This window comes from Globicephala melas, unplaced genomic scaffold (assembly GCF_963455315.2).
Source record: "Globicephala melas unplaced genomic scaffold, mGloMel1.2 SCAFFOLD_85, whole genome shotgun sequence".
Lineage (NCBI taxonomy): Eukaryota > Metazoa > Chordata > Mammalia > Artiodactyla > Delphinidae > Globicephala > Globicephala melas.
Genome location: NW_027207260.1, coordinates 253,523 through 279,406, shown reverse-complemented (window position 1 = coordinate 279,406; position 25,884 = coordinate 253,523).

Sequence of the window (25,884 nt, the reverse complement as noted above, 5' to 3'; positions counted from 1 at the left end):
CGGTGGCCTCTGCTCTGGGTAACTTCCACGGCAGCACAGTTTTCTGGACACCTAGGAGGCTAGCGTGGGCACCCTGCTCCCGGCAGGAACACTGAGTACCCCCAGGCCCACCTGGGTCTGCTAAGCAACATCCAGGCCCGTAGCCCTTTAGAGCCCCTCTGTGTATGCCGAGCGTAGGGAAACGCACTGCACTCTCTTTGGGAGCAGCTTAATTTCCTCAGCACTCGCACACGTTCACGAACACCAGTGTGGCACGTCCCTCATGGAGACGAAGTCTGACGCATTGCCCGAGTCTGACTGAGCTGAACTCAGAGTAACCCTCAGCTTCGCATTCCATCTTGAAGCTCCTGCCTGAAGTCACCGTGCCTCCCAGAGATAGTGGGCGTGCGTTCTAACTGCCATTTACGACAGTCCTGCTCTTCCTGTGACACTGCAGGCTTTTGGATAGCCACTGGCCCAGAGGAGCAGCTGCGGCGTTCCTTGGTTGAGGCAGTTCGCTTGATGCAGAACACCCTACTTCGAGAAGTTGATTCAGGGGAGGAAACACAGGGTAACCTGTGTCTCTTTAGACTTGGTAGAAACCACAGGGGTGTATGCTGAGTGTGCCCATGGAAACGGGTTCCTGCTGGAACTAGCCTTGCTGTCCCATTTGGAAGGCTGCATTCATGCTGCCTTGAAGCTACCTGACATTCCCTGCTCTTGACAGGCCTGTCAACCCTGTAAGAATGCTTCGCGGAAAAGTATGAGTCTGTTCTGTCTGAACCAGGTGCTTCCGTGGCCGCGGTTGTGGTCTGCCTGACAAGCTCTAGAGCTAAAGGGAATCTCAACGTGAAAACTTGCCTCCAGGTTAGGTCACTAGTAGCCGTGCAGAAAGGGAGGCAGGCAGCTGTTTCCATCAGTTCTTAGTCGCTTACATGCTTTATGTGAAAGGAAGTACACTTTTGAGGACTTGTAGGCCTCTCGGGTAGGCATCACTTTCCTCCAAGTTCACTGAGTACCTCCACACCCCCGTGGGCCTGCTGAGCCACTTCGAGACCCGTTGGTTGATCCCTCGGAGGCCCTCTGTGCATGCCGAGTGATGGGCAACACCCTGTACGTTCCTTGAGGAGAGGTACATTTCCACAGTCTTCGAACAGCCTCAGGACAACATTTCTGGCGAGTCCGACTTTGTCATGGCCCTTGTGTGAGCTTCCGTGAGAAAACAGTGTGCTTTGAGTACTTCGAGGACCTCGTACCCGAAGTCACTCTGCCTGAGGAGAAAGTCAGCATCTCACCATGCGGTGTCGCTAACGGCACACCCAGCCTGAACAGATGCCTGGAAGTAAGGCCCTGATTTGCCGTGCAGAAGCGGAGGCGTGCAGCAGTTTCCATGAGGCGGTGGCCTCTGCTCTGGGTAACTTCCACGGCAGCACAGTTTTCTGGACACCTAGGAGGCTAGCGTGGGCACCCTGCTCCCGGCAGGAACACTGAGTACCCCCAGGCCCACCTGGGTCTGCTAAGCAACATCCAGGCCCGTAGCCCTTTAGAGCCCCTCTGTGTATGCCGAGCGTAGGGAAACGCACTGCACTCTCTTTGGGAGCAGCTTAATTTCCTCAGCACTCGCACACGTTCACGAACACCGTTGTGGCACGTCCCTCATGGCGTCGAAGTCTGACGCATTGCCCGAGTCTGACCTGAACTCAGAGTAACCCTCGGCTTCGCATTCCATCTAGGAGCTCCTGCCTGAAGTCACCGTGCCTCCCAGAGATAGTGGGCGTGCGTTCTAACTGCCATTTAAGACAGTCCTGCTCTTCCTGTGACACTGCAGGCTTTTGGATAGCCACAGGCCCAGAGGAGCAGCTGCGGCGTTCCTTGGTTGAGGCAGTTCGCTTGATGCAGAACACCCTACTTCGAGAAGTTGATTCAGGGGAGGAAACACAGGGTAACCTGTGTCTCTTTAGACTTGGTAGAAACCACAGGGGTGTATGCTGAGTGTGCCCATGGAAACGGGTTCCTGCTGGAACTAGCCTCGCTGTCCCATTTGGAAGGCTGCATTCATGCTGCCTTGAAGCTACCTGACATTCCCTGCTCTTGACAGGCCTGTCAACCCTGTAAGAATGCTTTGCGGAAAAGTATGCGTCCGTTCTGTCTGAATCAGGTGCTTCCGTGACCGCGGTTGTGGTCCGCCTGACAAGCTCTAGCGCTATAGGGAATCTCAACGTGAAAACTTGCCTCCAGGTTAGGCCCCTAGTAGCCGTGCAGAAAGGGAAGCGGGCAGCTGTTTCCATGAGTTCTTAGTCGCTTATATGCTTGATGTGAAAGGAAGTACACTTTTGAGGACTCTTAGGCCTCTCCGGTATGCATCACTTTCGCTCCAAGTTCACTGAGTACCTCCACACCCCCGTGGGCCTGCTGAGCCACTTCGAGACCCGTTGCTTGATCCCTCGGAGGCCCTCTGTGCATGCCGAGTGATGGGCAACACCCTGTACGTTCCTTGAAGAGAGCTACATTTCCAGAGTCCTCGAACAGCCTCAGGACAACATTTCTGGCGAGGCCGACTTTGTCATGGCCCTTGTGTGAGCTTCCGTGAGAAAACAGTGTGCTTTGAGTACTTCGAGGACCTCGTACCCGAAGTCACTGTGCCTGAGGAGAAAGTCAGCATCTCACCATGCGGTGTCGCTGACGGCACACCCAGCATGAACAGATGTCTGGAAGTAAGGCCCTGACCTGCCGTGCAGAAGCGGAGGCGTGCAGCAGTTTCCATGAGGCGGTGGCCTCTGCTCTGGGTAACTTCCACGGCAGCACAGTTTTCTGGACACCTAGGAGGCTAGCGTGGGCACCCTGCTCCCGGCAGGAACACTGAGTACCCCCAGGCCCACCTGGGTCTGCTAAGCAACATCCAGGCCCGTAGCCCTTTAGAGCCCCTCTGTGTATGCCGAGCGTAGGGAAACGCACTGCACTCTCTTTGGGAGCAGCTTAATTTCCTCAGCACTCGCACACGTTCACGAACACCAGTGTGGCACGTCCCTCATGGAGACGAAGTCTGACGCATTGCCCGAGTCTGACTGAGCTGAACTCAGAGTAACCCTCGGCTTCGCATTCCATCTTGAAGCTCCTGCCTGAAGTCACCGTGCCTCCCAGAGATAGTGGGCGTGCGTTCTAACTGCCATTTACGACAGTCCTGCTCTTCCTGTGACACTGCAGGCTTTTGGATAGCCACTGGCCCAGAGGAGCAGCTGCGGCGTTCCTTGGTTGAGGCAGTTCGCTTGATGCAGAACACCCTACTTCGAGAAGTTGATTCAGGGGAGGAAACACAGGGTAACCTGTGTCTCTTTAGACTTGGTAGAAACCACAGGGGTGTATGCTGAGTGTGCCCATGGAAACGGGTTCCTGCTGGAACTAGCCTTGCTGTCCCATTTGGAAGGCTGCATTCATGCTGCCTTGAAGCTACCTGACATTCCCTGCTCTTGACAGGCCTGTCAACCCTGTAAGAATGCTTCGCGGAAAAGTATGAGTCTGTTCTGTCTGAACCAGGTGCTTCCGTGGCCGCGGTTGTGGTCTGCCTGACAAGCTCTAGAGCTAAAGGGAATCTCAACGTGAAAACTTGTCTCCAGGTTAGGTCACTAGTAGCCGTGCAGAAAGGGAGGCAGGCAGCTGTTTCCATCAGTTCTTAGTCGCTTACATGCTTTATGTGAAAGGAAGTACACTTTTGAGGACTTGTAGGCCTCTCGGGTAGGCATCACTTTCCTCCAAGTTCACTGAGTACCTCCACACCCCCGTGGGCCTGCTGAGCCACTTCGAGACCCGTTGCTTGACCCTCGGAGGCCCTCTGTGCATGCCGAGTGATGGGCAACACCCTGTACGTTCCTTGAGGAGAGGTACATTTCCACAGTCTTCGAACAGCCTCAGGACAACATTTCTGGCGAGTCCGACTTTGTCATGGCCCTTGTGTGAGCTTCCGTGAGAAAACAGTGTGCTTTGAGTACTTCGAGGACCTCGTACCCGAAGTCACTGTGCCTGAGGAGAAAGTCAGCATCTCACCATGCGGTGTCGCTAACGGCACACCCAGCCTGAACAGATGCCTGGAAGTAAGGCCCTGATTTGCCGTGCAGAAGCGGAGGCGTGCAGCAGTTTCCATGAGGCGGTGGCCTCTGCTCTGGGTAACTTCCACGGCAGCACAGTTTTCTGGACACCTAGGAGGCTAGAGTGGGCACCCTGCTCCCGGCAGGAACACTGAGTACCCCCAGGCCCACCTGGGTCTGCTAAGCAACATCCAGGCCCGTAGCCCTTTAGAGCCCCTCTGTGTATGCCGAGCGTAGGGAAACGCACTGCACTCTCTTTGGGAGCAGCTTAATTTCCTCAGCACTCGCACACGTTCACGAACACCGTTGTGGCACGTCCCTCATGGCGTCGAAGTCTGACGCATTGCCCTAGTCTGACCTGAACTCAGAGTAACCCTCGGCTTCGCATTCCATCTAGGAGCTCCTGCCTGAAGTCACCGTGCCTCCCAGAGATAGTGGGCGTGCGTTCTAACTGCCATTTAAGACAGTCCTGCTCTTCCTGTGACACTGCAGGCTTTTGGATAGCCACAGGCCCAGAGGAGCAGCTGCGGCGTTCCTTGGTTGAGGCAGTTCGCTTGATGCAGAACACCCTACTTCGAGAAGTTGATTCAGGGGAGGAAACACAGGGTAACCTGTGTCTCTTTAGACTTGGTAGAAACCACAGGGGTGTATGCTGAGTGTGCCCATGGAAACGGGTTCCTGCTGGAACTAGCCTTGCTGTCCCATTTGGAAGGCTGCATTCATGCTGCCTTGAAGCTACCTGACATTCCCTGCTCTTGACAGGCCTGTCAACCCTGTAAGAATGCTTTGCGGAAAAGTATGCGTCCGTTCTGTCTGAACCAGGTGCTTCCGTGACCGCGGTTGTGGTCCGCCTGACAAGCTCTAGCGCTATAGGGAATCTCAACGTGAAAACTTGCCGCCAGGTTAGGCCCCTAGTAGCCGTGCAGAAAGGGAAGCGGGCAGCTGTTTCCATGAGTTCTTAGTCGCTTATATGCTTGATGTGAAAGGAAGTACACTTTTGAGGACTCTTAGGCCTCTCCGGTATGCATCACTTTCGCTCCAAGTTCACTGAGTACCTCCACACCCCCGTGGGCCTGCTGAGCCACTTCGAGACCCGTTGCTTGATCCCTCGGAGGCCCTCTGTGCATGCCGAGTGATGGGCAACACCCTGTACGTTCCTTGAAGAGAGCTACATTTCCAGAGTCCTCGAACAGCCTCAGGACAACATTTCTGGCGAGTCCGACTTTGTCATGGCCCTTGTGTGAGCTTCCGTGAGAAAACAGTGTGCTTTGAGTACTTCGAGGACCTCGTACCCGAAGTCACTCTGCCTGAGGAGAAAGTCAGCATCTCACCATGCGGTGTCGCTAACGGCACACCCAGCCTGAACAGATGCCTGGAAGTAAGGCCCTGATTTGCCGTGCAGAAGCGGAGGCGTGCAGCAGTTTCCATGAGGCGGTGGCCTCTGCTCTGGGTAACTTCCACGGCAGCACAGTTTTCTGGACACCTAGGAGGCTAGAGTGGGCACCCTGCTCCCGGCAGGAACACTGAGTACCCCCAGGCCCACCTGGGTCTGCTAAGCAACATCCAGGCCCGTAGCCCTTTAGAGCCCCTCTGTGTATGCCGAGCGTAGGGAAACGCACTGCACTCTCTTTGGGAGCAGCTTAATTTCCTCAGCACTCGCACACGTTCACGAACACCGTTGTGGCACGTCCCTCATGGCGTCGAAGTCTGACGCATTGCCCTAGTCTGACCTGAACTCAGAGTAACCCTCGGCTTCGCATTCCATCTAGGAGCTCCTGCCTGAAGTCACCGTGCCTCCCAGAGATAGTGGGCGTGCGTTCTAACTGCCATTTAAGACAGTCCTGCTCTTCCTGTGACACTGCAGGCTTTTGGATAGCCACAGGCCCAGAGGAGCAGCTGCGGCGTTCCTTGGTTGAGGCAGTTCGCTTGATGCAGAACACCCTACTTCGAGAAGTTGATTCAGGGGAGGAAACACAGGGTAACCTGTGTCTCTTTAGACTTGGTAGAAACCACAGGGGTGTATGCTGAGTGTGCCCATGGAAACGGGTTCCTGCTGGAACTAGCCTTGCTGTCCCATTTGGAAGGCTGCATTCATGCTGCCTTGAAGCTACCTGACATTCCCTGCTCTTGACAGGCCTGTCAACCCTGTAAGAATGCTTTGCGGAAAAGTATGCGTCCGTTCTGTCTGAACCAGGTGCTTCCGTGACCGCGGTTGTGGTCCGCCTGACAAGCTCTAGCGCTATAGGGAATCTCAACGTGAAAACTTGCCGCCAGGTTAGGCCCCTAGTAGCCGTGCAGAAAGGGAAGCGGGCAGCTGTTTCCATGAGTTCTTAGTCGCTTATATGCTTGATGTGAAAGGAAGTACACTTTTGAGGACTCTTAGGCCTCTCCGGTATGCATCACTTTCGCTCCAAGTTCACTGAGTACCTCCACACCCCCGTGGGCCTGCTGAGCCACTTCGAGACCCGTTGCTTGATCCCTCGGAGGCCCTCTGTGCATGCCGAGTGATGGGCAACACCCTGTACGTTCCTTGAAGAGAGCTACATTTCCAGAGTCCTCGAACAGCCTCAGGACAACATTTCTGGCGAGTCCGACTTTGTCATGGCCCTTGTGTGAGCTTCCGTGAGAAAACAGTGTGCTTTGAGTACTTCGAGGACCTCGTACCCGAAGTCACTGCGCCTGAGGAGAAAGTCAGCATCTCACCATGCGGTGTCGCTGACGGCACACCCAGCATGAACAGATGTCTGGAAGTAAGGCCCTGACCTGCCGTGCAGAAGCGGAGGCGTGCAGCAGTTTCCATGAGGCGGTGGCCTCTGCTCTGGGTAACTTCCACGGCAGCACAGTTTTCTGGACACCTAGGAGGCTAGCGTGGGCACCCTGCTCCCGGCAGGAACACTGAGTACCCCCAGGCCCACCTGGGTCTGCTAAGCAACATCCAGGCCCGTAGCCCTTTAGAGCCCCTCTGTGTATGCCGAGAGTAGGGAAACGCACTGCACTCTCTTTGGGAGCAGCTTAATTTCCTCAGCACTCGCACACGTTCACGAACACCGTTGTGGCACGTCCCTCATGGCGTCGAAGTCTGACGCATTGCCCTAGTCTGACCTGAACTCAGAGTAACCCTCGGCTTCGCATTCCATCTAGGAGCTCCTGCCTGAAGTCACCGTGCCTCCCAGAGATAGTGGGCGTGCGTTCTAACTGCCATTTAAGACAGTCCTGCTCTTCCTGTGACACTGCAGGCTTTTGGATAGCCACAGGCCCAGAGGAGCAGCTGCGGCGTTCCTTGGTTGAGGCAGTTCGCTTGATGCAGAACACCCTACTTCGAGAAGTTGATTCAGGGGAGGAAACACAGGGTAACCTGTGTCTCTTTAGACTTGGTAGAAACCACAGGGGTGTATGCTGAGTGTGCCCATGGAAACGGGTTCCTGCTGGAACTAGCCTTGCTGTCCCATTTGGAAGGCAGCATTCATGCTGCCTTGAAGCTACCTGACATTCCCTGCTCTTGACAGGCCTGACAACCCTGTAAGAATGCTTCGCGGAAAAGTATGAGTCTGTTCTGTCTGAACCAGGTGCTTCCGTGGCCGCGGTTGTGGTCTGCCTGACAAGCTCTAGAGCTAAAGGGAATCTCAACGTGAAAACTTGCCTCCAGGTTAGGTCACTAGTAGCCGTGCAGAAAGGGAGGCAGGCAGCTGTTTCCATCAGTTCTTAGTCGCTTACATGCTTTATGTGAAAGGAAGTACACTTTTGAGGACTTGTAGGCCTCTCGGGTAGGCATCACTTTCCTCCAAGTTCACTGAGTACCTCCACACCCCCGTGGGCCTGCTGAGCCACTTCGAGACCCGTTGGTTGATCCCTCGGAGGCCCTCTGTGCATGCCGAGTGATGGGCAACACCCTGTACGTTCCTTGAGGAGAGGTACATTTCCAGAGTCTTCGAACAGCCTCAGGACAACATTTCTGGCGAGTCCGACTTTGTCATGGCCCTTGTGTGAGCTTCCGTGAGAAAACAGTGTGCTTTGAGTACTTCGAGGACCTCGTACCCGAAGTCACTGTGCCTGAGGAGAAAGTCAGCATCTCACCATGCGGTGTCGCTAACGGCACACCCAGCCTGAACAGATGCCTGGAAGTAAGGCCCTGACCTGCCGTGCAGAAGCGGAGGCGTGCAGCAGTTTCCATGAGGCGGTGGCCTCTGCTCTGGGTAACTTCCACGGCAGCACAGTTTTCTGGACACCTAGGAGGCTAGCGTGGGCACCCTGCTCCCGGCAGGAACACTGAGTACCCCCAGGCCCACCTGGGTCTGCTAAGCAACATCCAGGCCCGTAGCCCTTTAGAGCCCCTCTGTGTATGCCGAGAGTAGGGAAACGCACTGCACTCTCTTTGGGAGCAGCTTAATTTCCTCAGCACTCGCACACGTTCACGAACACCGTTGTGGCACGTCCCTCATGGCGTCGAAGTCTGACGCATTGCCCTAGTCTGACCTGAACTCAGAGTAACCCTCGGCTTCGGATTCCATCTAGGAGCTCCTGCCTGAAGTCACCGTGCCTCCCAGAGATAGTGGGCGTGCGTTCTAACTGCCATTTAAGACAGTCCTGCTCTTCCTGTGACACTGCAGGCTTTTGGATAGCCACAGGCCCAGAGGAGCAGCTGCGGCGTTCCTTGGTTGAGGCAGTTCGCTTGATGCAGAACACCCTACTTTGAGAAGTTGATTCAGGGGAGGAAACACAGGGTAACCTGTGTCTCTTTAGACTTGGTAGAAACCACAGGGGTGTATGCTGAGTGTGCCCATGGAAACGGGTTCCTGCTGGAACTAGCCTTGCTGTCCCATTTGGAAGGCTGCATTCATGCTGCCTTGAAGCTACCTGACATTCCCTGCTCTTGACAGGCCTGTCAACCCTGTAAGAATGCTTTGCGGAAAAGTATGCGTCCGTTCTGTCTGAATCAGGTGCTTCCATGACCGCGGTTGTGGTCCGCCTGACAAGCTCTAGCGCTATAGGGAATCTCAACGTGAAAACTTGCCTCCAGGTTAGGCCCCTAGTAGCCGTGCAGAAAGGGAAGCGGGCAGCTGTTTCCATGAGTTCTTAGTCGCTTACATGCTTGATGTGAAAGGAAGTACACTTTTGAGGACTCTTAGGCCTCTCCGGTACGCATCACTTTCGCTCCAAGTTCACTGAGTACCTCCACACCCCCGTGGGCCTGCTGAGCCACTTCGAGACCCGTTGGTTGATCCCTCGGAGGCCCTCTGTGCATGCCGAGTGATGGGCAACACCCTGTACGTTCCTTGAAGAGAGCTACATTTCCAGAGTCCTCGAACAGCCTCAGGACAACATTTCTGGTGAGTCCGACTTTGTCATGGCCCTTGTGTGAGCTTCCGTGAGAAAACAGTGTGCTTTGAGTACTTCGAGGACCTCGTACCCGAAGTCACTGTGCCTGAGGAGAAAGTCAGCATCTCACCATGCGGTGTCGCTGACGGCACAGCCAGCATGAACAGATGTCTGGAAGTAAGGCCCTGACCTGCCGTGCAGAAGCGGAGGCGTGCAGCACTTTCCATGAGGCGGTGGCCTCTGCTCTGGGTAACTTCCACGGCAGCACAGTTTTCTGGACACCTAGGAGGCTAGCGTGGGCACCCTGCTCCCGGCAGGAACACTGAGTACCCCCAGGCCCACCTGGGTCTGCTAAGCAACATCCAGGCCCGTAGCCCTTTAGAGCCCCTCTGTGTATGCCGAGCGTAGGGAAACGCACTGCACTCTCTTTGGGAGCAGCTTAATTTCCTCAGCACTCGCACACGTTCACGAACACCAGTGTGGCACGTCCCTCATGGAGACGAAGTCTGACGCATTGCCCGAGTCTGACTGAGCTGAACTCAGAGTAACCCTCGGCTTCGCATTCCATCTTGAAGCTCCTGCCTGAAGTCACCGTGCCTCCCAGAGATAGTGGGCGTGCGTTCTAACTGCCATTTACGACAGTCCTGCTCTTCCTGTGACACTGCAGGCTTTTGGATAGCCACTGGCCCAGAGGAGCAGCTGCGGCGTTCCTTGGTTGAGGCAGTTCGCTTGATGCAGAACACCCTACTTCGAGAAGTTGATTCAGGGGAGGAAACACAGCGTAACCTGTGTCTCTTTAGACCTGGTAGAAACCACAGGGGTGTATGCTGAGTGTGCCCATGGAAACGGGTTCCTGCTGGAACTAGCCTTGCTGTCCCATTTGGAAGGCTGCATTCATGCTGCCTTGAAGCTACCTGACATTCCCTGCTCTTGACAGGCCTGTCAACCCTGTAAGAATGCTTCGCGGAAAAGTATGAGTCTGTTCTGTCTGAACCAGGTGCTTCCGTGGCCGCGGTTGTGGTCTGCCTGACAAGCTCTAGAGCTAAAGGGAATCTCAACGTGAAAACTTGCCTCCAGGTTAGGTCACTAGTAGCCGTGCAGAAAGGGAGGCAGGCAGCTGTTTCCATCAGTTCTTAGTCGCTTACATGCTTTATGTGAAAGGAAGTACACTTTTGAGGACTTGTAGGCCTCTCGGGTAGGCATCACTTTCCTCCAAGTTCACTGAGTACCTCCACACCCCCGTGGGCCTGCTGAGCCACTTCGAGACCCGTTGGTTGATCCCTCGGAGGCCCTCTGTGCATGCCGAGTGATGGGCAACACCCTGTACGTTCCTTGAGGAGAGGTACATTTCCACAGTCTTCGAACAGCCTCAGGACAACATTTCTGGCGAGTCCGACTTTGTCATGGCCCTTGTGTGAGCTTCCGTGAGAAAACAGTGTGCTTTGAGTACTTCGAGGACCTCGTACCCGAAGTCACTCTGCCTGAGGAGAAAGTCAGCATCTCACCATGCGGTGTCGCTAACGGCACACCCAGCCTGAACAGATGCCTGGAAGTAAGGCCCTGATTTGCCGTGCAGAAGCGGAGGCGTGCAGCAGTTTCCATGAGGCGGTGGCCTCTGCTCTGGGTAACTTCCACGGCAGCACAGTTTTCTGGACACCTAGGAGGCTAGCGTGGGCACCCTGCTCCCGGCAGGAACACTGAGTACCCCCAGGCCCACCTGGGTCTGCTAAGCAACATCCAGGCCCGTAGCCCTTTAGAGCCCCTCTGTGTATGCCGAGAGTAGGGAAACGCACTGCACTCTCTTTGGGAGCAGCTTAATTTCCTCAGCACTCGCACACGTTCACGAACACCGTTGTGGCACGTCCCTCATGGCGTCGAAGTCTGACGCATTGCCCTAGTCTGACCTGAACTCAGAGTAACCCTCGGCTTCGCATTCCATCTAGGAGCTCCTGCCTGAAGTCACCGTGCCTCCCAGAGATAGTGGGCGTGCGTTCTAACTGCCATTTAAGACAGTCCTGCTCTTCCTGTGACACTGCAGGCTTTTGGATAGCCACAGGCCCAGAGGAGCAGCTGCGGCGTTCCTTGGTTGAGGCAGTTCGCTTGATGCAGAACACCCTACTTCGAGAAGTTGATTCAGGGGAGGAAACACAGGGTAACCTGTGTCTCTTTAGACTTGGTAGAAACCACAGGGGTGTATGCTGAGTGTGCCCATGGAAACGGGTTCCTGCTGGAACTAGCCTTGCTGTCCCATTTGGAAGGCTGCATTCATGCTGCCTTGAAGCTACCTGACATTCCCTGCTCTTGACAGGCCTGTCAACCCTGTAAGAATGCTTCGCGGAAAAGTATGAGTCTGTTCTGTCTGAACCAGGTGCTTCCGTGGCCGCGGTTGTGGTCTGCCTGACAAGCTCTAGAGCTAAAGGGAATCTCAACGTGAAAACTTGTCTCCAGGTTAGGTCACTAGTAGCCGTGCAGAAAGGGAGGCAGGCAGCTGTTTCCATCAGTTCTTAGTCGCTTACATGCTTTATGTGAAAGGAAGTACACTTTTGAGGACTTGTAGGCCTCTCGGGTACGCATCACTTTCCTCCAAGTTCACTGAGTACCTCCACACCCCCGTGGGCCTGCTGAGCCACTTCGAGATCCGTTGGTTGATCCCTCGGAGGCCCTCTGTGCATGCCGAGTGATGGGCAACACCCTGTACGTTCCTTGAGGAGAGGTACATTTCCACAGTCTTCGAACAGCCTCAGGACAACATTTCTGGCGAGTCCGACTTTGTCATGGCCCTTGTGTGAGCTTCCGTGAGAAAACAGTGTGCTTTGAGTACTTCGAGGACCTCGTACCCGAAGTCACTCTGCCTGAGGAGAAAGTCAGCATCTCACCATGCGGTGTCGCTAACGGCACACCCAGCCTGAACAGATGCCTGGAAGTAAGGCCCTGATTTGCTGTGCACAAGCGGAGGAGTGCAGCAGTTTCCATGAGGCGGTGGCCTCTGCTCTGGGTAACTTCCACGGCAGCACAGTTTTCTGGACACCTAGGAGGCTAGCGTGGGCACCCTGCTCCCGACAGGAACACTGAGTAACCCCAGGCCCACCTGGGTCTGCTAAGCAACATCCAGGCCCGTAGCCCTTTAGAGCCCCTCTGTGTATGCCGAGAGTAGGGAAACGCACTGCACTCTCTTTGGGAGCAGCTTAATTTCCTCAGCACTCGCACACGTTCACGAACACCGTTGTGGCACGTCCCTCATGGCGTCGAAGTCTGACGCATTGCCCTAGTCTGACCTGAACTCAGAGTAACCCTCGGCTTCGCATTCCATCTAGGAGCTCCTGCCTGAAGTCACCGTGCCTCCCAGAGATAGTGGGCGTGCGTTCTAACTGCCATTTAAGACAGTCCTGCTCTTCCTGTGACACTGCAGGCTTTTGGATAGCCACAGGCCCAGAGGAGCAGCTGCGGCGTTCCTTGGTTGAGGCAGTTCGCTTGATGCAGAACACCCTACTTCGAGAAGTTGATTCAGGGGAGGAAACACAGGGTAACCTGTGTCTCTTTAGACTTGGTAGAAACCACAGGGGTGTATGCTGAGTGTGCCCATGGAAACGGGTTCCTGCTGGAACTAGCCTTGCTGTCCCATTTGGAAGGCTGCATTCATGCTGCCTTGAAGCTACCTGACATTCCCTGCTCTTGACAGGCCTGTCAACCCTGTAAGAATGCTTCGCGGAAAAGTATGAGTCTGTTCTGTCTGAACCAGGTGCTTCCGTGGCCGCGGTTGTGGTCTGCCTGACAAGCTCTAGAGCTAAAGTGAATCTCAACGTGAAAACTTGCCTCCAGGTTAGGTCACTAGTAGCCGTGCAGAAAGGGAGGCAGGCAGCTGTTTCCATCAGTTCTTAGTCGCTTACATGCTTTATGTGAAAGGAAGTACACTTTTGAGGACTTGTAGGCCTCTCGGGTAGGCATCACTTTCCTCCAAGTTCACTGAGTACCTCCACACCCCCGTGGGCCTGCTGAGCCACTTCGAGACCCGTTGGTTGATCCCTCGGAGGCCCTCTGTGCATGCCGAGTGATGGGCAACACCCTGTACGTTCCTTGAGGAGAGGTACATTTCCACAGTCTTCGAACAGCCTCAGGACAACATTTCTGGCGAGTCCGACTTTGTCATGGCCCTTGTGTGAGCTTCCGTGAGAAAACAGTGTGCTTTGAGTACTTCGAGGACCTCGTACCCGAAGTCACTCTGCCTGAGGAGAAAGTCAGCATCTCACCATGCGGTGTCGCTAACGGCACACCCAGCCTGAACAGATGCCTGGAAGTAAGGCCCTGATTTGCCGTGCAGAAGCGGAGGCGTGCAGCAGTTTCCATGAGGCGGTGGCCTCTGCTCTGGGTAACTTCCACGGCAGCACAGTTTTCTGGACACCTAGGAGGCTAGCGTGGGCACCCTGCTCCCGGCAGGAACACTGAGTACCCCCAGGCCCACCTGGGTCTGCTAAGCAACATCCAGGCCCGTAGCCCTTTAGAGCCCCTCTGTGTATGCCGAGAGTAGGGAAACGCACTGCACTCTCTTTGGGAGCAGCTTAATTTCCTCAGCACTCGCACACGTTCACGAACACCGTTGTGGCACGTCCCTCATGGCGTCGAAGTCTGACGCATTGCCCTAGTCTGACCTGAACTCAGAGTAACCCTCGGCTTCGCATTCCATCTAGGAGCTCCTGCCTGAAGTCACCGTGCCTCCCAGAGATAGTGGGCGTGCGTTCTAACTGCCATTTAAGACAGTCCTGCTCTTCCTGTGACACTGCAGGCTTTTGGATAGCCACAGGCCCAGAGGAGCAGCTGCGGCGTTCCTTGGTTGAGGCAGTTCGCTTGATGCAGAACACCCTACTTCGAGAAGTTGATTCAGGGGAGGAAACACAGGGTAACCTGTGTCTCTTTAGACTTGGTAGAAACCACAGGGGTGTATGCTGAGTGTGCCCATGGAAACGGGTTCCTGCTGGAACTAGCCTTGCTGTCCCATTTGGAAGGCTGCATTCATGCTGCCTTGAAGCTACCTGACATTCCCTGCTCTTGACAGGCCTGTCAACCCTGTAAGAATGCTTCGCGGAAAAGTATGAGTCTGTTCTGTCTGAACCAGGTGCTTCCGTGGCCGCGGTTGTGGTCTGCCTGACAAGCTCTAGAGCTAAAGGGAATCTCAACGTGAAAACTTGTCTTCAGGTTAGGTCACTAGTAGCCGTGCAGAAAGGGAGGCAGGCAGCTGTTTCCATGAGTTCTTAGTCGCTTACATGCTTTATGTGAAAGGAAGTACACTTTTGAGGACTTGTAGGCCTCTCGGGTAGGCATCACTTTCCTCCAAGTTCACTGAGTACCTCCACACCCCCGTGGGCCTGCTGAGCCACTTCGAGACCCGTTGGTTGATCCCTCGGAGGCCCTCGGTGCATGCCGAGTGATGGGCAACACCCTGTACGTTCCTTGAGGAGAGGTACATTTCCACAGTCTTCGAACAGCCTCAGGACAACATTTCTGGCGAGTCCGACTTTGTCATGGCCCTTGTGTGAGCTTCCGTGAGAAAACAGTGTGCTTTGAGTACTTCGAGGACCTCGTACCCGAAGTCACTGTGCCTGAGGAGAAAGTCAGCATCTCACCATGCGGTGTCGCTAACGGCACACCCAGCCTGAACAGATGCCTGGAAGTAAGGCCCTGATTTGCCGTGCAGAAGCGGAGGCGTGCAGCAGTTTCCATGAGGCGGTGGCCTCTGCTCTGGGTAACTTCCACGGCAGCACAGTTTTCTGGACACCTAGGAGGCTAGCGTGGGCACCCTGCTCCCGGCAGAAACACTGAGTACCCCCAGGCCCACCTGGGTCTGCTAAGCAACATCCAGGCCCGTAGCCCTTTAGAGCCCCTCTGTGTATGCCGAGCGTAGGGAAACGCACTGCACTCTCTTTGGGAGCAGCTTAATTTCCTCAGCACTCGCACACGTTCACGAACACCGTTGTGGCACGTCCCTCATGGCGTCGAAGTCTGACGCATTGCCCTAGTCTGACCTGAACTCAGAGTAACCCTCGGCTTCGCATTCCATCTAGGAGCTCCTGCCTGAAGTCACCGTGCCTCCCAGAGATAGTGGGCGTGCGTTCTAACTGCCATTTAAGACAGTCCTGCTCTTCCTGTGACACTGCAGGCTTTTGGATAGCCACAGGCCCAGAGGAGCAGCTGCGGCGTTCCTTGGTTGAGGCAGTTCGCTTGATGCAGAACACCCTACTTCGAGAAGTTGATTCAGGGGAGGAAACACAGGGTAACCTGTGTCTCTTTAGACTTGGTAGAAACCACAGGGGTGTATGCTGAGTGTGCCCATGGAAACGGGTTCCTGCTGGAACTAGCCTTGCTGTCCCATTTGGAAGGCTGCATTCATGCTGCCTTGAAGCTACCTGACATTCCCTGCTCTTGACAGGCCTGTCAACCCTGTAAGAATGCTTCGCGGAAAAGTATGAGTCTGTTCTGTCTGAACCAGGTGCTTCCGTGGCCGCGGTTGTGGTCTGCCTGACAAGCTCTAGAGCTAAAGGGAATCTCAACGTGAAAACTTGCCTCCAGGTTAGGTCACTAGTAGCCGTGCAGAAAGGGAGGCAGGCAGCTGTTTCCATCAGTTCTTAGTCGCTTACATGCTTTATGTGAAAGGAAGTACACTTTTGAGGACTTGTAGGCCTCTCGGGTACGCATCACTTTCCTCCAAGTTCACTGAGTACCTCCACACCCCGTGGGCCTGCTGAGCCACTTCGAGACCCGTTGGTTGATCCCTCGGAGGCCCTCTGTGCATGCCGAGTGATGGGCAACACCCTGTACGTTCCTTGAAGAGAGCTACATTTCCAGAGTCCTCGAACAGCCTCAGGACAACATTTCTGGCGAGTCCGACTTTGTCATGGCCCTTGTGTGAGCTTCCGTGAGAAAACAGTGTGCTTTGAGTACTTCGAGGACCTCGTACCCGAAGTCACTGTGCCTGAGGAGAAAGTCAGCATCTCACCATGCGGTGTCGCTGACGGCACACCCAGCATGAACAGATGTCTGGAAGTAAGGCCCTGACCTGCCGTGCAGAAGCGGAGGCGTGCAGCAGTTTCCATGAGGCGGTGGCCTCTGCTCTGGGTAACTTCCACGGCAGCACAGTTTTCTGGACACCTAGGAGGCTAGCGTGGGCACCCTGCTCCCGGCAGGAACACTGAGTACCCCCAGGCCCACCTGGGTCTGCTAAGCAACATCCAGGCCCGTAGCCCTTTAGAGCCCCTCTGTGTATGCCGAGCGTAGGGAAACGCACTGCACTCTCTTTGGGAGCAGCTTAATTTCCTCAGCACTCGCACACGTTCACGAACACCGTTGTGGCACGTCCCTCATGGCGTCGAAGTCTGACGCATTGCCCTAGTCTGACCTGAACTCAGAGTAACCCTCGGCTTCGCATTCCATCTAGGAGCTCCTGCCTGAAGTCACCGTGCCTCCCAGAGATAGTGGGCGTGCGTTCTAACTGCCATTTAAGACAGTCCTGCTCTTCCTGTGACACTGCAGGCTTTTGGATAGCCACAGGCCCAGAGGAGCAGCTGCGGCGTTCCTTGGTTGAGGCAGTTCGCTTGATGCAGAACACCCTACTTCGAGAAGTTGATTCAGGGGAGGAAACACAGGGTAACCTGTGTCTCTTTAGACTTGGTAGAAACCACAGGGGTGTATGCTGAGTGTGCCCATGGAAACGGGTTCCTGCTGGAACTAGCCTTGCTGTCCCATTTGGAAGGCTGCATTCATGCTGCCTTGAAGCTACCTGACATTCCCTGCTCTTGACAGGCCTGTCAACCCTGTAAGAATGCTTCGCGGAAAAGTATGAGTCTGTTCTGTCTGAACCAGGTGCTTCCGTGGCCGCGGTTGTGGTCTGCCTGACAAGCTCTAGAGCTAAAGGGAATCTCAACGTGAAAACTTGTCTCCAGGTTAGGTCACTAGTAGCCGTGCAGAAAGGGAGGCAGGCAGCTGTTTCCATCAGTTCTTAGTCGCTTACATGCTTTATGTGAAAGGAAGTACACTTTTGAGGACTTGTAGGCCTCTCGGGTACGCATCACTTTCCTCCAAGTTCACTGAGTACCTCCACACCCCGTGGGCCTGCTGAGCCACTTCGAGACCCGTTGGTTGATCCCTCGGAGGCCCTCTGTGCATGCCGAGTGATGGGCAACACCCTGTACGTTCCTTGAAGAGAGCTACATTTCCAGAGTCCTCGAACAGCCTCAGGACAACATTTCTGACGAGTCCGACTTTGTCATGGCCCTTGTGTGAGCTTCCGTGAGAAAACAGTGTGCTTTGAGTACTTCGAGGACCTCGTACCCGAAGTCACTGTGCCTGAGGAGAAAGTCAGCATCTCACCATGCGGTGTCGCTGACGGCACACCCAGCATGAACAGATGTCTGGAAGTAAGGCCCTGACCTGCCGTGCAGAAGCGGAGGCGTGCAGCACTTTCCATGAGGCGGTGGCCTCTGCTCTGGGTAACTTCCACGGCAGCACAGTTTTCTGGACACCTAGGAGGCTAGCGTGGGCACCCTGCTCCCGGCAGGAACACTGAGTACCCCCAGGCCCACCTGGGTCTGCTAAGCAACATCCAGGCCCGTAGCCCTTTAGAGCCCCTCTGTGTATGCCGAGCGTAGGGAAACGCACTGCACTCTCTTTGGGAGCAGCTTAATTTCCTCAGCACTCGCACACGTTCACGAACACCGTTGTGGCACGTCCCTCATGGCGTCGAAGTCTGACGCATTGCCCTAGTCTGACCTGAACTCAGAGTAACCCTCGGCTTCGCATTCCATCTAGGAGCTCCTGCCTGAAGTCACCGTGCCTCCCAGAGATAGTGGGCGTGCGTTCTAACTGCCATTTAAAACAGTCCTGCTCTTCCTGTGACACTGCAGGCTTTTGGATAGCCACAGGCCCAGAGGAGCAGCTGCGGCGTTCCTTGGTTGAGGCAGTTCGCTTGATGCAGAACACCCTACTTCGAGAAGTTGATTCAGGGGAGGAAACACAGGGTAACCTGTGTCTCTTTAGACTTGGTAGAAACCACAGGGGTGTATGCTGAGTGTGCCCATGGAAACGGGTTCCTGCTGGAACTAGCCTTGCTGTCCCATTTGGAAGGCTGCATTCATGCTGCCTTGAAGCTACCTGACATTCCCTGCTCTTGACAGGCCTGTCAACCCTGTAAGAATGCTTCGCGGAAAAGTATGAGTCTGTACTGTCTGAACCAGGTGCTTCCGTGGCCGCGGTTGTGGTCTGCCTGACAAGCTCTAGAGCTAAAGGGAATCTCAACGTGAAAACTTGCCTCCAGGTTAGGTCACTAGTAGCCGTGCAGAAAGGGAGGCAGGCAGCTGTTTCCATCAGTTCTTAGTCGCTTACATGCTTTATGTGAAAGGAAGTACACTTTTGAGGACTTGTAGGCCTCTCGGGTACGCATCACTTTCCTCCAAGTTCACTGAGTACCTCCACACCCCCGTGGGCCTGCTGAGCCACTTCGAGACCCGTTGGTTGATCCCTCGGAGGCCCTCTGTGCATGCCGAGTGATGGGCAACACCCTGTACGTTCCTTGAGGAGAGGTACATTTCCACAGTCTTCGAACAGCCTCAGGACAACATTTCTGGCGAGTCCGACTTTGTCATGGCACTTGTGTGAGCTTCCGTGAGAAAACAGTGTGCTTTGAGTACTTCGAGGACCTCGTACCCGAAGTCACTCTGCCTGAGGAGAAAGTCAGCATCTCACCATGCGGTGTCGCTAACGGCACACCCAGCCTGAACAGATGCCTGGAAGTAAGGCCCTGATTTGCCGTGCAGAAGCGGAGGCGTGCAGCAGTTTCCATGAGGCGGTGGCCTCTGCTCTGGGTAACTTCCACGGCAGCACAGTTTTCTGGACACCTAGGAGGCTAGCGTGGGCACCCTGCTCCCGGCAGGAACACTGAGTACCCCCAGGCCCACCTGGGTCTGCTAAGCAACATCCAGGCCCGTAGCCCTTTAGAGCCCCTCTGTGTATGCCGAGCGTAGGGAAACGCACTGCACTCTCTTTGGGAGCAGCTTAATTTCCTCAGCACTCGCACACGTTCACGAACACCGTTGTGGCACGTCCCTCATGGCGTCGAAGTCTGACGCATTGCCCTAGTCTGACCTGATCTCAGAGTAACCCTCGGCTTCGCATTCCATCTAGGAGCTCCTGCCTGAAGTCACCGTGCCTCCCAGAGATAGTGGGCGTGCGTTCTAACTGCCATTTAAGACAGTCCTTCTCTTCCTGTGACACTGCAGGCTTTTGGATAGCCACAGGCCCAGAGGAGCAGCTGCGGCGTTCCTTGGTTGAGGCAGTTCGCTTGATGCAGAACACCCTACTTCGAGAAGTTGATTCAGGGGAGGAAACACAGGGTAACCTGTGTCTCTTTAGACTTGGTAGAAACCACAGGGGTGTATGCTGAGTGTGCCCATGGAAACGGCTTCCTGCTGGAACTAGCCTTGCTGTCCCATTTGGAAGGCTGCATTCATGCTGCCTTGAAGCTACCTGACATTCCCTGCTCTTGACAGGCCTGTCAACCCTGTAAGAATGCTTTGCGGAAAAGTATGCGTCCGTTCTGTCTGAATCAGGTGCTTCCGTGACCGCGGTTGTGGTCCGCCTGACAAGCTCTAGCGCTATAGGGAATCTCAACGTGAAAACTTGCCTCCAGGTTAGGCCCCTATTGGCCGTGCAGAAAGGGAAGCGGGCAGCTGTTTCCATGAGTTCTTAGTCGTTTATATGCTTGATGTGAAAGGAAATACACTTTTGAGGACTCTTAGGCCTCTCCGGTATGCATCACTTTCGCTCCAAGTTCACTGAGTACCTCCACACCCCCGTCGGCCTGCTGAGCCACTTCGAGACCCGTTGCTTGATCCCTCGGAGGCCCTCTGTGCATGCCGAGTGATGGGCAACACCCTGTACGTTCCTTGAAGAGAGTTACATTTCCAGAGTCCTCGAACAGCCTCAGGACAATATTTCTGGCGAGTCCGACTTTGTCATGGCCCTTGTGTGAGCTTCCGTGAGAAAACAGTGTGCTTTGAGTACTTCGAGGACCTCGTACCCGAAGTCACTGTGCCTGAGGAGAAAGTCAGCATCTCACCATGCGGTGTCGCTGACGGCACACCCAGCATGAACAGATGTCTGGAAGTAAGGCCCTGACCTGCCGTGCAGAAGCGGAGGCGTGCAGCAGTTTCCATGAGGCGGTGGCCTCTGCTCTGGGTAACTTCCACGGCAGCACAGTTTTCTGGACACCTAGGAGGCTAGCGTGGGCACCCTGCTCCCGGCAGGAACACTGAGTACCCCCAGGCCCACCTGGGTCTGCTAAGCAACATCCAGGCCCGTAGCCCTTTAGAGCCCCTCTGTGTATGCCGAGCGTAGGGAAACGCACTGCACTCTCTTTGGGAGCAGCTTAATTTCCTCAGCACTCGCACACGTTCACGAACACCAGTGTGGCACGTCCCTCATGGAGACGAAGTCTGACGCATTGCCCGAGTCTGACTGAGCTGAACTCAGAGTAACCCTCGGCTTCGCATTCCATCTTGAAGCTCCTGCCTGAAGTCACCGTGCTTCCCAGAGATAGTGGGCGTGCGTTCTAACTGCCATTTACGACAGTCCTGCTCTTCCTGTGACACTGCAGGCTTTTGGATAGCCACTGGCCCAGAGGAGCAGCTGCGGCGTTCCTTGGTTGAGGCAGTTCGCTTGATGCAGAACACCCTACTTCGAGAAGTTGATTCAGGGGAGGAAACACAGGGTAACCTGTGTCTCTTTAGACTTGGTAGAAACCACAGGGGTGTATGCTGAGTGTGCCCATGGAAACGGGTTCCTGCTGGAACTAACCTTGCTGTCCCATTTGGAAGGCTGCATTCATGCTGCCTTGAAGCTACCTGACATTCCCTGCTCTTGACAGGCCTGTCAACCCTGTAAGAATGCTTCGCGGAAAAGTATGAGTCTGTTCTGTCTGAACCAGGTGCTTCCGTGGCCGCGGTTGTGGTCTGCCTGACAAGCTCTAGAGCTAAAGGGAATCTCAACGTGAAAACTTGTCTCCAGGTTAGGTCACTAGTAGCCGTGCAGAAAGGGAGGCAGGCAGCTGTTTCCATCAGTTCTTAGTCGCTTACATGCTTTATGTGAAAGGAAGTACACTTTTGAGGACTTGTAGGCCTCTCGGGTACGCATCACTTTCCTCCAAGTTCACTGAGTACCTCCACACCCCCGTGGGCCTGCTGAGCCACTTCGAGACCCGTTGGTTGATCCCTCGGAGGCCCTCTGTGCATGCCGAGTGATGGGCAACACCCTGTACGTTCCTTGAAGAGAGCTACATTTCCAGAGTCCTCGAACAGCCTCAGGACAACATTTCTGGCGAGTCCGACTTTGTCATGGCCCTTGTGTGAGCTTCCGTGAGAAAACAGTGTGCTTTGAGTACTTCGAGGACCTCGTACCCGAAGTCACTCTGCCTGAGGAGAAAGTCAGCATCTCACCATGCGGTGTCGCTGACGGCACACCCAGCATGAACAGATGCCTGGAAGTAAGGCCCTGATTTGCCGTGCAGAAGCGGAGGCGTGCAGCAGTTTCCATGAGGCGGTGCCCTCTGCTCTGGGTAACTTCCACGGCAGCACAGTTTTCTGGACACCTAGGAGGCTAGCGTGGGCACCCTGCTCCCGGCAGGAACACTGAGTACCCCCAGGCCCACCTGGGTCTGCTAAGCAACATCCAGGCCCGTAGCCCTTTAGAGCCCCTCTGTGTATGCCGAGCGTAGGGAAACGCACTGCACTCTCTTTGGGAGCAGCTTAATTTCTTCAGCACTCGCACACGTTCACGAACACCGTTGTGGCACGTCCCTCATGGCGTCGAAGTCTGACGCATTGCCCTAGTCTGACCTGAACTCAGAGTTACCCTCGGCTTCGCATTTCATCTAGGAGCTCCTGCCTGAAGTCACCGTGCCTCCCAGAGATAGTGGGCGTGCGTTCTAACTGCCATTTAAGACAGTCCTGCTCTTCCTGTGACACTGCAGGCTTTTGGATAGCCACAGGCCCAGAGGAGCAGCTGCGGCGTTCCTTGGTTGAGGCAGTTCGCTTGATGCAGAACACCCTACTTCGAGAAGTTGATTCAGGGGAGGAAACACAGGGTAACCTGTGTCTCTTTAGACTTGGTAGAAACCACAGGGGTGTATGCTGAGTGTGCCCATGGAAATGGGTTCCTGCTGGAACTAGCCTTGCTGTCCCATTTGGAAGGCTGCATTCATGCTGCCTTGAAGCTACCTGACATTCCCTGCTCTTGACAGGCCTGTCAACCCTGTAAGAATGCTTCGCGGAAAAGTATGAGTCTGTTCTGTCTGAACCAGGTGCTTCCGTGGCCGCGGTTGTGGTCTGCCTGACAAGCTCTAGAGCTAAAGGGAATCTCAACGTGAAAACTTGCCTCCAGGTTAGGTCACTAGTAGCCGTGCAGAAAGGGAGGCAGGCAGCTGTTTCCATCAGTTCTTAGTCGCTTACATGCTTTATGTGAAAGGAAGTACACTTTTGAGGACTTGTAGGCCTCTCGGGTACGCATCACTTTCCTCCAAGTTCACTGAGTACCTCCACACCCCCGTGGGCCTGCTGAGCCACTTCGAGACCCGTTGGTTGATCCCTCGGAGGCCCTCTGTGCATGCCGAGTGATGGGCAACACCCTGTACGTTCCTTGAGGAGAGGTACATTTCCACAGTCTTCGAACAGCCTCAGGACAACATTTCTGGCGAGTCCGACTTTGTCATGGCCCTTGTGTGAGCTTCCGTGAGAAAACAGTGTGCTTTGAGTACTTCGAGGACCTCGTACCCGAAGTCACTCTGCCTGAGGAGAAAGTCAGCATCTCACCATGCGGTGTCGCTAACGGCACACCCAGCCTGAACAGATGCCTGGAAGTAAGGCCCTGATTTGCCGTGCAGAAGCGGAGGCGTGCAGCAGTTTCCATGAGGCGGTGGCCTCTGCTCTGGGTAACTTCCACGGCAGCACAGTTTTCTGGACACCTAGGAGGCTAGCGTGGGCACCCTGCTCCCGGCAGGAACACTGAGTACCCCCAGGCCCACCTGGGTCTGCTAAGCAACATCCAGGCCCGTAGCCCTTTAGAGCCCCTCTGTGTATGCCGAGCGTAGGGAAACGCACTGCACTCTCTTTGGGAGCAGCTTAATTTCCTCAGCACTCGCACACGTTCACGAACACCGTTGTGGCACGTCCCTCATGGCGTCGAAGTCTGACGCATTGCCCTAGTCTGACCTGAACTCAGAGTAACCCTCGGCTTCGCATTCCATCTAGGAGCTCCTGCCTGAAGTCACCGTGCCTCCCAGAGATAGTGGGCGTGCGTTCTAACTGCCATTTAAGACAGTCCTGCTCTTCCTGTGACACTGCAGGCTTTTGGATAGCCACAGGCCCAGAGGAGCAGCTGCGGCGTTCCTTGGTTGAGGCAGTTCGCTTGATGCAGAACACCCTACTTCGAGAAGTTGATTCAGGGGAGGAAACACAGGGTAACCTGTGTCTCTTTAGACTTGGTAGAAACCACAGGGGTGTATGCTGAGTGTGCCCATGGAAACGGGTTCCTGCTGGAACTAGCCTTGCTGTCCCATTTGGAAGGCTGCATTCATGCTGCCTTGAAGCTACCTGACATTCCCTGCTCTTGACAGGCCTGTCAACCCTGTAAGAATGCTTTGCGGAAAAGTATGCGTCCGTTCTGTCTGAATCAGGTGCTTCCGTGACCGCGGTTGTGGTCCGCCTGACAAGCTCTAGCGCTATAGGGAATCTCAACGTGAAAACTTGCCTCCAGGTTAGGCCCCTAGTAGCCGTGCAGAAAGGGAAGCGGGCAGCTGTTTCCATGAGTTCTTAGTCGCTTATATGCTTGATGTGAAAGGAAGTACACTTTTGAGGACTCTTAGGCCTCTCCGGTATGCATCACTTTCGCTCCAAGTTCACTGAGTACCTCCACACCCCCGTGGGCCTGCTGAGCCACTTCGAGACCCGTTGCTTGATCCCTCGGAGGCCCTCTGTGCATGCCGAGTGATGGGCAACACCCTGTACGTTCCTTGAAGAGAGTTACATTTCCAGAGTCCTCGAACAGCCTCAGGACAATATTTCTGGCGAGTCCGACTTTGTCATGGCCCTTGTGTGAGCTTCCGTGAGAAAACAGTGTGCTTTGAGTACTTCGAGGACCTCGTACCCGAAGTCACTGTGCCTGAGGAGAAAGTCAGCATCTCACCATACGGTGTCGCTGACGGCACACCCAGCATGAACAGATGTCTGGAAGTAAGGCCCTGACCTGCCGTGCAGAAGCGGAGGCGTGCAGCAGTTTCCATGAGGCGGTGGCCTCTGCTCTGGGTAACTTCCACGGCAGCACAGTTTTCTGGACACCTAGGAGGCTAGCGTGGGCACCCTGCTCCCGGCAGGAACACTGAGTACCCCCAGGCCCACCTGGGTCTGCTAAGCAACATCCAGGCCCGTAGCCCTTTAGAGCCCCTCTGTGTATGCCGAGCGTAGGGAAACGCACTGCACTCTCTTTGGGAGCAGCTTAATTTCCTCAGCACTCGCACACGTTCACGAACACCAGTGTGGCACGTCCCTCATGGAGACGAAGTCTGACGCATTGCCCGAGTCTGACTGAGCTGAACTCAGAGTAACCCTCGGCTTCGCATTCCATCTTGAAGCTCCTGCCTGAAGTCACCGTGCCTCCCAGAGATAGTGGGCGTGCGTTCTAACTGCCATTTAAGACAGTCCTGCTCTTCCTGTGACACTGCAGGCTTTTGGATAGCCACTGGCCCAGAGGAGCAGCTGCGGCGTTCCTTGGTTGAGGCAGTTCGCTTGATGCAGAACACCCTACTTCGAGAAGTTGATTCAGGGGAGGAAACACAGGGTAACCTGTGTCTCTTTAGACTTGGTAGAAACCACAGGGGTGTATGCTGAGTGTGCCCATGGAAACGGGTTCCTGCTGGAACTAGCCTTGCTGTCCCATTTGGAAGGCTGCATTCATGCTGCCTTGAAGCTACCTGACATTCCCTGCTCTTGACAGGCCTGTCAACCCTGTAAGAATGCTTCGCGGAAAAGTATGAGTCTGTTCTGTCTGAATCAGGTGCTTCCGTGGCCGCGGTTGTGGTCTGCCTGACAAGCTCTAGAGCTAAAGGGAATCTCAACGTGAAAACTTGTCTCCAGGTTAGGTCACTAGTAGCCGTGCAGAAAGGGAGGCAGGCAGCTGTTTCCATCAGTTCTTAGTCGCTTACATGCTTTATGTGAAAGGAAGTACACTTTTGAGGACTTGTAGGCCTCTCGGGTACGCATCACTTTCCTCCAAGTTCACTGAGTACCTCCACACCCCCGTGGGCCTGCTGAGCCACTTCGAGACCCGTTGGTTGATCCCTCGGAGGCCCTCTGTGCATGCCGAGTGATGGGCAACACCCTGTACGTTCCTTGAAGAGAGCTACATTTCCAGAGTCCTCGAACAGCCTCAGGACAACATTTCTGGCGAGTCCGACTTTGTCATGGCCCTTGTGTGA